The following is an 11872-nucleotide window of genomic DNA, read 5'->3' as shown; positions in this document are numbered from 1 at the left end:
TAGCCCCTTCCATTGCTCAAATATATTTATCTTTCTGGTTTGCACTTCAGGTTTGTTCCTTTTGATGAAGGCTATTAAGTAAAACTTTATTTATTCAGAGCAGTCCTCTTGCCTATTTTAATGAAATAAGATATGTATGAATTAAAAATGACCACTTTTATACTAAATGCCCAGCAAAAAGAGCAGCTAAGCACAACTGATAGAGATAGAGGATTTCCAGTCAAATGTTTGGCTTTAATACCTCTTTCTCTTCTATGCAGAACATCCCCTGCCCTTTTCCCTTCTTCTAGCATATTAATTGATCTGTCCTCTTCAAATGAGAGCAAGTTTCATGCTACTAGCTTTACTGTATTTGTCCTGGATGCAAAAATTCCTGTTATAGATACCTGCCCGAAATTATTTGAATTCCATTCTTTATTTATTCTCTCTTTTCTCTGCATCTCCTCATCTGCGCTATCTAAGCAAGAGTTCTGCCTTTAATGAATTTTAGGAGATTTGAGTCCACTCATGAATACTATAGCTTTCAGCTAAACTCCTGGTCAACTATAGTTTGGGAAATAACAAAAATATTTAGATCAGGGGCTCATAATTTGGTGTTCATGGACCCTCAATGGATCTATAAATAGATTTCAGTAGTTGTGTGAACTTAGACAAAAAACAATGTATCTGTGTATATCTTCATTTTTCACTAACCTTAAGTTTCCTTTCTAATCCTATGTATTTTATTTAGTTCATTTAAAAACTTCATTCTCAGAAAGGATCCATAATTTCAATAGACTGCCAAAGGGTTCTATGACACAAAAGTTTAAGAATCTCTGGTCTAGATAAAAATAAAGAGATAAAAATAGGAAACCATCCAGTATTCGTCAGGAATGAACATCCCCTATCTTATATCCTTGTAGCATGTTGGTTGATATGATCAACAGTTTCTTGCTCTCCACCTAAACTAGGAGCAAATTTCATGTTACGTCTCTGACTGGCTTTTTACTGTATTTGTCCTGGATGCAAATTGTCTTGGCTATGGATGCATGTCCAGAATTATTTAAAACATCCAAGCCTGTTTAGCAGGCTATGTTGCTACCCAGTCCAGTGAAAGAGAAAGGATTGTTCTCTGTATTAAATGTTAGTGTGCATAAATGCAAGTCAATAACCTGTTTCAAGCAAGATCAATCAAAGCAAGGCGAGGAATGACTAAGTACCATAGATATAATATGTATAAATAATGCACATATACCCATACACACACACACACACACACACACACACACACACACACACACACACATATATATAATAGATGATTTGTTAAATGACATTTACTAAATGGCAGTCTTGTTTAAATTTGGAGGAAGCAATGGGATTAAGTGACTTGCCCAAGGTCATACAGCTAGGTAATTATTAAGTGTCTGAGTTCGAATTTGAACTCAGGTCCTCCTGACTCCAGGGCCAGGGCTCTATTCACTTCACCACCTTGCTGCCGCATGCTAATACATCTTCTCAATTAAAGTAGAATGTGTTCTTAAGAAATGCAAAGATATTTTATCATTTCTCTTGTGGTTTTCCTTCAGACAAACAAAACCTTAAAATGAGTAAAGAAATAATGTTTTATTCCTACTGTACTTTTTACCATTTTTTTTACCATTTTTTACCATTTTAAAATTAAAAGTATAAAACCTAATCATGATTAATTTGGATTTTTGCAAGTTATTTTTATACTTCCTTATATTCTCTTAGATGGAACTTGTTTCTGTTAGGGTTAACATCTGTTTGTTACTAAAGTACTGGCCTTGTTTGAGGAGAATTAGAACATAAGAGGTAAAGAAAAACAAATGGTGAAGTTTCCTTTAAAATGGTAAAATTGAGACTTTTTAAATGGTTCTTGATAATTGTTAAAATAAAAGCAATTGGGTTTCTATCTACTCTTGATTAGCTTTGAAAATATGGAAATATTCTTGATTACAATATAAGTAAATATATTTGAGCAATGCTTTTTTGGTAGTGAAATAAAATTTCAGTGATTATATTAAAACTCAAGAATCAAAATTTTAGAAATGAAATGAACCTTAATGATTATTTTAACCAAACCATCCTCTCTTAAAGATGAGGAAATTAAGGATCAGAAAACTCAACTACCTAAGGTCACATTAGTTATATAGAGAGTTAAGACTTGAACTTGAAACTCTTTTCTCATTGTCCTGGACAGCTTCCTTTGTGATTTTAATTATAGTGTAAAACAGGCATAATGAACTAAGTAAAATTGAATACTTTATCCCTATATAGAATGTTTTTGGGGATTGGACAAAAGGAAAAAATTCTGGCTACTTCCTTGATTTTGGTTCTACAAAATATTCTGTAATAATTTTCTCTACTTGGAGTTTTTTTTCTGCATTGGTGTACGCAGTTCAAGGTGAGGAAACTTCTTTTCTAAATGCAGATCAGCATGTCTTCTTTGTGTGTCTTTTAACTACCTGGATTAAAGATTAAATATGTTGACCAGGGTCACTCTGTCTAGTAGTATATGTCTGGGACATGACTTAAACCCAGAACTTAGTGAATATTAATATTTCTGGCTTCCTCTAACCAACATATTTATGAAAACAATATTAGCAACAAAAACAGTTTTCTAAATTTTGCTTAGAATTTATTTTTTTCCTTGTTTATTTCTGAGAATGTTAACCATTTTCAATCAAATACTAAAACTAATTCACTCTCTTTTAGTGGAAAGAGCTCTAGATTTTTAATTAAAAATGTTGTGTTGCCTGTTAATGAGCAGCAGCATGGTGTGGTAGAAAGAGCTACATATAGAGCTTGGAGGGACCTGGTTTTAAAACTTGTGTCTGTTACTTAATTTACTCACTCTTACTAATTCTCAGTATTCTCATCTGAAAAATGGGTATATTATGGATAGTAATATATAATTATTTGCTAGAGTTATTGTGAAAGATCAAATGAGATAAGATGTATAAGTGCTCTGCATACTCTGATATTCACTATCAAAGGTTCTTAACTTTTTTGTGTCATGGATCCCTTTGGAAGTTTAGTGAACTCCTTTTTTAGAAGAATATTTTAAATGAAGAAAATAGAATATATTATACATAATAATTATTATAGTATATAATATAATACTATTATATTAAAATTCAATCATTTATATATATATTTTCTAAAAATGTCCTGGATGTCAATTTAAATCCCTCAACTCTATATACATGAAGGTTTTTATTCTTATTTTAGGCAAATCAGTTTACTTATTTGGACCTCAGTTTCCTGAACTATAGGTGAAATCAATTCTAATTCCACTTTTGAAATTTTAGGATTCCTTTTGAATAATTTTTGAGATAGTAATCAATAGTAATACATATTATATTTTACATACTAATTATAAATACATGTGCCTATATGTGCACATTATTTATATAATGTGAATATAATGTATGCCCATTATACATTGTATAATGTCCTAAATCTTGGGGTCATCTTTGATCTTGATTATTCATTCTATCCACCTAATCCATACCAAATTTCTGTGAATTAACTCTTGCTTGGATTCATACCTTTGGTTTTGTTCCTTTATTTCCACGTAATTTTTTTTTCCTTGAGGGGAGGATGTTTACTTTTTTTTCTTTTATCATTTTCCCCATTTCTATCCATTCCTCATCTTAGGGTTTCTCATCCTCTGAAGCACTGCTGTAAGTACTGCAAGGCCATCTACTCCTGCTGCTGGTGAAAGCCCATACCTGGTGCTCACCCTGCTCAGACACAATGGGGACTTCACAGGTACCGTTTCAACCACCCTCTGAATTTATTGTCATGGTCTTTGTCATTTCAAGAAAATGCCTTCTAAATTAAGAGAAGGCGTGGTGCAGTGGGAAGGGGATTTTAAATTGGGGATCTTGGTTCACATCCTTATTTTTGTTACTTTATGTCCTTTGTAGTAATGGATAAGTTACTTGATCCCTTATCTAGTGATCTCTAGACTCCCTTCTAGCTCCATGATACACTGAAAATGAAAAATGAAAGAACTGAATTTTTATGGTGTAGAGGTCAAATTGCTACACTAAAGTCAGGAGGATCTGAATTTGTATCATCTTTGACAGATATTTAACTGATAAAGTAATCACCTTCAGCTTCAGTTTCCCAAATTGAAAATGGGATAATAGCTATAATGTATGCAGCATCTATTTCATAGGTGAGGACCAAATGAGATAAAAGATGTAAACCTGAAAATTGGTGCATAAATGCCAGCTATTATGACCATTATATTCAAAAGCTGCAATTAGAAAGAAAAAGAATTAAAAGGGCTACCAATACAGGAAAAAAAACTCTTGCAGTTCCTGAGATAATGAAACATTTAAATGAATAAGAGGCAAATCAAATCATTCTTGGAGTCTTGTGTGTGTTTTGAGGAGATATATGAAATTTTCACTCCTTTGTTTTTTAAATGAAATGAGTATAGAATTCTATTTAAGAAATTGACAAATAAGCTATATAATGAGTTTCATCTTGTATGAGGATGTGCAAACTAGCATATATTTCAGTTCCACTTCATGGTTTTTAAGAGAGAAGGACAAAATGAGAGATTTATAGTTTCTGTTCAGTCTCAAATGGGCCTTTGTTGCTGCTGCTGCTTAGGATTATTTTAAATTAATTTCTTGTTGAACCCCTAATGAATTTCTCTCTCCCTTATTTTAAACATTTTCTTCTTTGTTCAAATTCTTTTCATCTCCTTTACTTTCTTCCCATCTTATCCCTATTTTATCCTCACTCTTAGTAAAGACCCTCAGTCCTGAGTGGTAGATTGCAAGTAGAGCTTCTGAGTACCGAAAAGTCAATGAAAAGAGAGGAATAGTAAGTTAAACATTTCTACTTCTCCTCTCAAGGGGAAAAATGTTCCTGCCACTTCATTTGCTCTTATCAGGCCTTCAGAGCATCTTTTTTTGTGTGTTTTTAAAATGCATGGCAGTTAGCCAGTGGGAAATGGAAGACTGTTCATTACCTAAGATTTTTTTTTTCCTTTCCTAGATTTTTTTTTTCTGGAGGCAAAAAGCAATTTTTCCCTCTTAGATTTTTTTGGCAATCTAATTTGTGCCTATGTGAATATCTTGAAGTGAGGAGATATGATGCATTTTGAAAACTTTTGGGACCATGTTTGGATATACCTACCTATGGGGAAAGAAAACAAACCTCTTTAATATCAGGTTGACAAAGGCTGCCTTTAGCAACCTTCAGTAGGGCCTCTCCTAATCACTATTAATCTCTTCTCCTCTGACATTTATTGATTTCTCACTTGACCACGACACTTATCATAACTTGGAGGACAAGATTCTGCTTCCTCCCTCAAGTGTCTTGAGGTCAAGGTTCATTTTTTTTTTTAGCTTAGAGAATTCAGTAACATTTCTTCCTTTCATCTTTTATATGACATTCTTTTATTCTTCAAATTCCTGACCCAGGTTAGGATTCTTTTTAAATCACTCAGATATTTTTCTTTTCTTCAGAATTAATTATTTTGTTTTAATTTTGAAGGGATTCTACTTTACTCTTGTGAACTATATCACCCATTGAGCTTGACTTCCATTTTTGGCAAAATTCTATAATGCATTATTAATTGTATAATTGAATATCTAAAAAATAAAGGTATGATCAAAAGGAGTTAATGTGACTTCACCAAAGAAAGATCATGTCAGACTAACTCTGTGTGTGTGTGTGTGTGTGTGTGTGTGTATGTGAGTGAGAGAGAGAGAGAGAGAGAGAGAGAGAGAGAGAGAGAGAGAGAGAGAGAGAGATGGTATATCAGGAAATGTTTTTGCTATAGTTTAGCTAGTGTTTTTTGGTCTAGACTTGTAATTTCATTGATGTGGATAGCTCTCAGTAAGGATTCATCTTTGAATCTAAGTAGATTAGCATTTATTCTTCCAGCTATAATCTTAGAGTTGCTTTGGAGCACTGAACGATTTTAAGTGTTTAAGTTTTAATGACAATGTTCTTGTTGTTGTCACTTTTTCAGTCCTGTCCAAATCTTTGTGAACTTCTCTGGGGTTATTTTTTGGCAAAAAGACTGAAATGGTGTGCCATTTCCTTCTCCAGCTCAACTGATAGATGAAGAAACTGAAGCAAGAAGCTTAAGTGACTTGTCCAGGCTCACAATGCTAGTAAATATCTGAGATCAGATTTAAACTCATGAATATATGTCTTTCTAATTCCAGGCTCCATCCACTGAGGCACCTAGCTGTCCATTAAGTGACTTGCCCAGAGTCTTATAGGCAGTGTGTCTCTGAAGTTGGATTTGACAAATGCAAGTGTTTTTGAGTTGGAGACAGAATTCTTAATTTTAATCCAAACCACCTCTCTATCCTGGGTTTTAACAAAATGTTTCATAAAATCCCCTGCTGCTCTTGAGGAAATGATAGACAGATGGGTTAGTTAATTGTACAATTACATGGATTTGTAAGTGGTTGAATGTCTAGACCAAAAAATTCTATCAATGGTTTGACAGCAATTTGACAAGTATAAAGGATTTGTTTAGCTTGGGAAAAAAATACTTGAGAAAGATATGATAATTATCTTCAAATAGTTGAAGGGCTGTTAAGAGCGATTAGACTTGTTCTCTTTGACTCCAGAGGGCTAAAGTTGGAACAAGGGTAGAAGTTTCAAAGAGACAAAATTTAAGTTTGATATAAAGAAAAATCTTCCTAATGATTAGAGCTGATAAAAATTGTAATAAATTTCTTTAGAGGAGTGATTTCTCCCTCGTTGTATGCTTTTAGGAAGCTGCTCTGTCATCACTTGTATGACGTTTGTCCTTCATTTTTGAAAGTGACCATGTATCAGGGAAATGATGCCATGACAAGCACATGAATTGGATTTGAGTGAGGGGGTGCTGTGCCTCACTTTTTCCCATCTGGGTCCAGTGGTCAGAAATCAATCAGGACTACTAGAGACGGCCCTGGTTGCAAGGCAATCAGATTAAGTGACTTGTCCAAGGTCACACAACTAGGAACTTTTAAGTGCCTGAGGCTGGATTCAAACTCTCGTCCTCCTAATTCCAGAGGTAACTGGGACCTTAGAAGCTATGAAGTTTAGCCCCTACATTTACAGATGAGCAAATAGGCACACAAAAAGTTGTGACTTGCCCAAGGTCATATAGTTAATTAATATAGGAAATGGAATTTCCTGAAAGCTTATGCATTCTTGACTTTATTCACCTAAATGACTTTTTTTTGCTTTTGTCAATTTCCATAATTTCTATATATGAGTATCAGAATTTGTGAATAGTATAGATTTATATTTCAAATGACAGTACTTTTATTTAAGTATTTTTTAAAGGTTACATAATAGGATCATAGATTTTTGTCATAAGGATCATATAATAGAGATCATATAATCCAACCTTCTCATTTTGTTTTTAAATTAGCTTTTTTAGTAGAACTATATTTTCTCTCTTTTATAGTCTAATAAAAAAGAAAAACAAAATCTTTGTAATGAATATACATAACCAAGCAAAACAAATATATATGTGTATATATAGCAACTGCTATATATGTGTGTACATATATTCTTGTATATATATATTTATGTATATACATGTTATATATTATATGTCATATACATATATATATATATACATATATATTACCTCTATCATGGATATTATATTTCATCACTGGACTTTTAGAATGATAATTATCATTGCCTTAGAATTCTTACAACTTTCAAAGTTGTTTGTTGATACAGTGTTGTTACTGTATAGATGGTACTCCTGGTTTTGCTTGTTCTTTTCCTTTATACAATGTTTTCAAAATTGTTTATTTTTATAACTGATATTATAACATACATTATGCTACTGGTTCTTCTCATTTTGCTCTCTCTTAATTCATAACAGTCATTCCTCATCTCTTTGAAGTCATTTTTTCTTATTTCTTATAGCATAATAGAAATTAGTTACATTCAGTTACTATGACTTGTTCAACCATTCCCTAATAAATGACTATTCCTTTAGTTTAAGCTATCTTGTCACCACAAAAATACAGTTGTATGTATTATTGTGCAAATAGAGTCTTTTCCTCTTTCTTGGGTCTTTTTTGAGCTATAGACTTGGTGTGAGAAAGCTAAGTCAAGGGCAAATTTTTGTTGACTGTCAGTCATGTCAGAATCTTCACAACCTTATTTGAGGTTTTCTTGGCAAAAATACTGGAGCGGTTTGCAATTTCCTCCTCCAGCTCATTTTAAAGATGAAGAACTGAAGTAAACAGGGTTAAATGACTTACCCAGGGTGATTCAGCTAGTGTTTGAACTCAGGAAGTGGACTTTTCCTGACTCCAAGTTTGGCCTTCCATCCATCTCTCTCCACTTAGCTATTTCAGAGGGCAAGTTCTATTTAGTAATTGTCCTATAGAATGGTCAGATGCCTTCACATTCCACCACTCCAGATATGATAGCAACTGAACATCAGGGTGACTATGTCTTGTCTGGGGGTCACATAGCTAGTAAACAAGCAGAAAAATTATCTGAATCCATCTCTTCATGATTCCATATCCATATATCTATATCTATTTATACACACACACACACATATAATCTATATATCATGCTACATTATTATGTTCCTTGTGTATAGGTGTTACCTGCAGTGATCTGCTTTCTCTCTTTTAATTCTGTTAATGACCACTTCCATATGGCTATGATTAAAAATTTGCCTCTATAAAATCAACCTAATTTTTACCATAAAATGATGTTTCCAAAGGAAATTTAACTTTTATAAATTTGAATTAAATATGGAATCTTTTGTTATAATAAAATATTATTTTCATTAAAATAGAAAGAGAAGTAGTATACTCCCATGAAAAACATAGTAGATTTGGAATAAGATAATCTTGATTCAAATCCCAACTCTTTCACTTAGTATATCCTTGGGCAGGTCATTTAACCTTTGTGGGTTGTAGTTTCCCCATATGTAAAATGAGATTTTGTACTAAATGACCCCCAAAATTCTGAAAAAAATGTGAGGTTGATACCAAATTCAGAAAGATTCAAATTGCTGCATTTTTTCCTTATAGGGTATAGAAGAGCAAATCAACAGTTTGTTCTTTTGTCCCTCCTGAAGTCAATAATCAAAGTCATGTCCTCTTTTCTCTATAATATTTTAAAATATAAATTTAGGAGACCTATTTAAGTTTAAATCCTCATTTAAACCCTTTGAAAATATTGTTTGATAGCATCTTGCTTTTCAAAAACTCTATAAAATTTTTTCACAAATAATAACTAACTGACTGACCACTTGCTGATGAATTTCTTGAATATATCAACCTAGGAAACAAAAATACAAAATATCTCTTAGTCCTTTGTGGCTGTTTCCTACTTTTGTAGTAACTGAAGCAGAGTGGCAAAAAAGGACAGAACATTCTTAGAATCACATATCTGGGCCATTGATAAATATTAGGTAACCTATTAGTACTCTCAGTATGCAATTTTCATCTAATATCTATATGGAGTAGACATGCTTCTACAACATCGGTTCTTAACTTGGGGTTTGAGAACTTTTTTTTGTTTGTTTTTGCAAGGCAATGGGGTTAAGTGACTTGCCAAGGCCACACAACTAGGTAGTTATTAAGTGTCTGAGGCTGGATTTGAACTCAGGTTCTCCTGACTCCAGGACTGGTGCTCTATGCACTGCACCACCTAGCTGCCCCTTGAGAACTTATATTCTTTTGAAAACTATGTTTTAATATAATTGGTTTCCTTGGCAATCCTTCCATCTAGTTCTTCTTACTTTGCATCAATTCATACCAATAATTCCTTGTTTCTTTGAAGTCATTTTTCTTCATATCTTATAAATTTTTATATCATAATTTGTTCAGTCATTCCCCATTTGATGCCTACTTTGAGAAAGGGTCCAATAAACTTTACTAAAGTGTCAAAGAGGTCCACAAGAAGGCTAAGAACTACTATGTAAATATATTAAATGATATTAATCTTGACATTTTGCAAAATGACTTCAAATGATAGACAGAAGCTGCAGCTAAGTAGAAGGCTGGATAAACTCTACTTGGAAAGACAAGTAAAAGAACTGGCAGAGGGGTTATTATCTTTTAATGTATTTACCTTGTACAAAGATAACAAAAATATTTCATAAAACACTTCCCCATCTTGCAGAATGGTATTCATGATTAATAGTTGTAAAAAGATCAATCTAAAATAATTATAGCTGGCATGTCGGGTCCCTACGCGCGCTCTGGCGGCGGCGGCGGGGAGCAGCCAGCCCTTGGCCGTGTGGCACTCCCGGACCAGCTCTTTGCGGGAAGGCGGCTCGAGCAGCTCCTGGTGGTGGGCAGCGAGCCATGGTGGCAGCCCTGGAGGAGCTACGGAAAGACCTGGAAGAAGTGAAGGAGTTGCTGGGAAAGGCCAGTAGGAAAAGAATCCGTGATGTCCTAACAGCAGAAAAGACCAAGTTAGTGACAGAAATCAAGCACAAGACAAAGCAGAAAGGACATGAGAAAGGAGAAACCATTGATAAGGAGAAACCAGCTGCTGCGGTTGCTCCCATTTCAACTGGGTACACAGTGAAAATCAGAAATTATGGATGGGATCAATCAGATAAATATGTGAAAATCTACATCACTTTAAATGGTGTTCATCAAATCCCCACTGAAAATGTACAGGTGCAGTTCAAGGAGAGGTCATTTGAAGTGCTTGTAAAGAATCTCAATGGGAAAAATTACTCTATGACTGTCAACAACCTTTTGAAGACCATCTCTGTAGAAGCTAGTTCAAGAAAGATCAAGACTGATAACAGTTTTTGTATTATGCAAAAAGAAGCAGGAACAGAAATGGGATTACCTGACCCAGGTGGAGAAAGTATGTAAAGAAAAGGAAAAATCTTCCTTTGATAATGACACAGATTCTAGTGAGGGGTTGATGAATGTTTTGAAGAAAATTTATGAAGATGGAGATGATAAAATGAAGAGAACTATTAATAAAGCCTGGGTAGAGTCAAGGGAGAAACAAGCCAAAGGAGAGAATGAATTTTAAGACAAAAATATCCTTTCAGCCACCAATATGGAAAAATCCTTTCCAATAAGGAACTATTGCTGAGCTGCATGGATGCATTTGACAAGTATATTGTTTACACAGCCTTCTTCCAAGCAAAGACCATGAACTCTTTCCATTTCATGTTGGAGGATTTATTTAAAATAAAATATGCTTATTTTAAAACACTTCTTTCAAGGAAGGTTGCCTTAGTGCTCTGGTTTTTGTGTGCAAGGAGAGAGTGTCATTGTTTCCTCACTTAAATGTCAAAAAAAGGTCTGGCTAATTAAAAAGTTATATATTCATTATATCTACTGTTCATCTGCACTATTAAAGGGGTTGAACCTACAATCACAGTAAACTTGCTTTTCCTTCAAGGTTGGCATGGATCTTTAGTCTTTCAACTTGATATTTTAGGAAGAGCAGTTATAAAACTTGAGGTGTGAGCCTGTATATAGGTTGTGGTTATAAATTGACCCTTGCTCCTCAAGGAACAGGGAAAGGGGAAGTTGAATTTTCACTTACTGCTATGATGATTGTTATAAAAGACTTGATTGAAGTTTTAAAAGATGAACTTAATTACTATCTATAAATACTAGTGAATTACTTGAAAAACTAAAACTTCAAACAATTCAAAATTGAGTGAGCAAATAAGCCTCTAGTGGTGAGAACTAATCTCAAATTCTTCCTGAATTAAACAGTTGATAACAATAAAATAAAGAAAAAATAACTAACAAAAAATAAAATAATTATAGCTTATTCACCAAAATCCACTATGGAAGATGAAGAGAAATTCTACAAGGAATTTAATAAACTCCTGAAAATTAAATTGGCATATGCTTGATATTTC

The 11872-nt window shown here is 33.6% G+C and overlaps 1 pseudogene; it reads left to right on the top strand.

The window, feature by feature from the left end:
• Positions 1–10303: 10303 nt before the first annotated feature.
• Positions 10304–11125, top strand: LOC141515088 (calcyclin-binding protein-like; annotated as a pseudogene).
• Positions 11126–11872: the final 747 nt, after the last annotated feature.

The sequence above is a fragment of the Macrotis lagotis genome, chromosome 1 (genome assembly GCF_037893015.1).
Source record: "Macrotis lagotis isolate mMagLag1 chromosome 1, bilby.v1.9.chrom.fasta, whole genome shotgun sequence".
Taxonomy (NCBI): Eukaryota; Metazoa; Chordata; class Mammalia; order Peramelemorphia; family Peramelidae; genus Macrotis; species Macrotis lagotis.
The sequence above is the reverse complement of the archived record's forward strand: the minus strand, read 5'-3'. Positions and strand labels throughout refer to the sequence as shown.